The sequence below is a fragment of the Jaculus jaculus genome, chromosome X (genome assembly GCF_020740685.1).
Source record: "Jaculus jaculus isolate mJacJac1 chromosome X, mJacJac1.mat.Y.cur, whole genome shotgun sequence".
In the NCBI taxonomy this organism is placed as follows: Eukaryota; Metazoa; Chordata; class Mammalia; order Rodentia; family Dipodidae; genus Jaculus; species Jaculus jaculus.
In genome coordinates, this window is record NC_059125.1 from 60,741,867 (window position 1) to 60,744,698 (window position 2,832).

At 42.4% G+C, this 2,832-nt stretch overlaps 1 non-coding gene across 1 annotated transcript; it reads right to left on the minus strand.

Annotated features, from left to right (window-relative positions):
• Nucleotides 1-1,920: 1,920 nt before the first annotated feature.
• Nucleotides 1,921-2,027, minus strand: LOC123456823. Its single transcript, XR_006634701.1, has one exon. It is a non-coding gene; the product is annotated as a U6 spliceosomal RNA (small nuclear RNA).
• Nucleotides 2,028-2,832: the final 805 nt, after the last annotated feature.

Below are 2,832 nucleotides of genomic sequence, written 5' to 3' on the forward strand. Positions count from 1 at the left end.
TCACTGTGTTTTGAAACTCTTAAAGTCTTGGTTGAACACTCAGCCCTTATAATCATTACATGCAGAGGTTAAGTATGTATGATCAAATTCGTCTCCCAAACTTCACTGCTTGTTAAGTGTACTCTTTTAAGCACAGCTCAGATATTGACTCATCCTATCATCACAGCAGCCTCTTAAGTAATCATGATGTCTATCCCCATTTTCAGATGGTAAAGTGAAGGCTTTGAGAAATAAATCAGTTTCCCAAGGTCACATAACTGAGAAGTGATGAAGCCAGGATTTAATTATTGGGAATTCACACTGTTATGTACTATGCTATCCTACTTTAAGAAATATCTATTAACTTAGAACTCACAGCCTGGAAAAATATCTGGGGATTGGACATTGCCCCATTTCCTGTGCTTCCACAAAAGCAAGGGACATCTAATTGCATTTCGAACTCAGGGTTTATTCTTACTCTTTTTTTTTTTTTTTTTCCTTTTAGAGGTAAGGTTTCACTCTAGCCCAGGCTGACCTGGAATTCACTCTATAGTCTCAGGGTGGCCTTCCTCCTACCTCTGCCTCCCAAGTGCTGGAATCAAAGGTGTGTGCCAGCTTGCATGGTGAGTTTATTCTCTTGAGTAGAAAAACTTTCCCTGGTTTAAGACTGGAAATCTTAAGACTGGATCAAATGAGATTCTTCAGGTTCCAACCATCTTGACAGTCCTACCTAGTACCCTTACCCTCTGCATTACTTTTTTTTTTTTTTTTTTAGTTTTTTGAGGTAGGGTCTCACTCTAGACCAGGCTCACCTGGAGTTCACTATGTAGTCTCAGGGTGGCCTCAAACTCACAGCAATTCTCCTACCTCTGCCTCCTGAGTGCTGGGATTAAAGGCGTGTGCTACTATGTCCAGCTTGTATTAGTTACTTTTGCATCATTGTGACAAAAATATCTGCAAAAGGCTCAGGGAAGATGGTTCAGTCGTTAAAAGCAAAGCCTGTGGACCCAGGTTCAATTCCCAAGCCACCCCGCCCCACTAGCAAAAGAAAAAGTATTGAGAATTTGGGGCTAAGGAGATAGCTAAGTGGTTGAAAGCATTCACTTGCAAAGCTTGCTGACTTGGGTTCAATTTAACAGTACCCCATAAATTCAGATGAACAAAATGGCACATGCATTGGAAGTTCATTTGCAACAGCAAGAGGTCCTGGTATGCCCATTTTTTCTCTCTCTCTCAACTCTCTCTCCCTTGCAAATAAATTAAAAAGTATGTTTGAAAAAGTCCCTGGGAAAAAACTTACAGGAGTAAAAAGGATAACTTTAGCTCACTGTTTCATAGTCAGGAAGGCATGGCAGAATGGTTCAGTGTACAGCAGTGGGAGCATATACTGGTGTCTATTCACATGGTTACAGATCAGGAAGGAAATAGGAGCCAGGCTATACCCTTGAAATGCCCACCTCTAATGACTTACAAGCCAGGTTCCACTTTCTAAATGTTCCATAGCCTTCCAAAACACTGCCACTAGTCAGGGATAAGCATTAAAGCCATGAACTTGTGGGAGATATCTCAAGTTCAAACCATTGCACTCTGAATGACCTCTCCTTACACTAGACTGGAATAATTGGGGAAAATGTAAGAAAAAAAATATTTTTCCTTCACAACCCCTACTGTCTTTCCTCCCTCCCTCCCTCCCTCCCTCCCTCCCTTCCTTCCTTCCTTTCTTTATTTTTTAGTTTTTAAAATATTTTTATTTATTTGACAGAGAAAAAGAGAAAGAATGGGTGCACCAGGGCTTCCAGCCACTGTAAACAAACTCCAGATGTATGCGCCCCTTTTCGCATCTGGCTAATGTGGGTCCTGGAGAATCAAATCTGGGTCCTTTGGCTTTGCAGGCAAACACCTTAACTGCTAAACCATCCCTCCACCCCCCCCCCACTTTTTAAAAATATGGAACGCTTCACGAATTTGCATGTCATCCTTGTGCAGGGGCCATGCTAATCTTCTCTGTATTGCTGCAGTTTTAGTATATGTGCTGCCCAAGTGAATACTCTATTTCTTTCTTGATAGGGTTTCACTATGTATCCCAGCAGGTGGCCTCAAACTCACAAACCTGTTTCAGCTTTCGTAGTGCTAGAATTTCTTGGAATGCACCACCATGCTCCGTTAGAAGGATGTATATTTCTATACCTAGCCTGGTTCTTGGCACAAAACAGGGAATTCAATAGAGAATGGGAGATTAAATTGATAAATAAATGAATGAACAAATGAAGGAATGGTACATTAACCCAGGCTTTCAGTAGCTCTTGAGAGGCAGTAGAGGATAGTGGCTAAGAAAGGTTTGTGTGTCAGGAAAGCCTAGGCTCAAATCCTGGCCTCATAACTACCAGCTATGTAACCATCTTTGTACTTGGGCTCCCATCCCCCACCCCCATGGCTGTTTGAAGGGGTGAGATAAACACCATAAAGTGCTTACAGTGGTCCCTAGAATACAGTGAGTTGCTTTAAAACCAGTACCTTGAACCCAGAATCTGGACTGTCTTCCCATGCTGTCTACTTTTCCACACAACATCAGTTTAAGGAATCTGTAAGTCTGGTAACCAGCTGAGCCCAAGTGTTTGCCTCCAGACTGGTATGGTGGTGCACACCTTTAATCCCAGCACTTGAGAGGCAGAGGTAGGAGGATCACCATGAGATTGAGCCTACCCTGAGGCTACATAGTGAATTAGTGAATTCCAAATCAGCCTGGGCTAGAGTGAGACCCTACCTCAAAAAACCAACAACAAAAAAAGAATTTGCCTCCAGGTAACCTCATAGGAAGGATGTTGAGGAGCTGGGAAGCATTTTCCTCCCTCA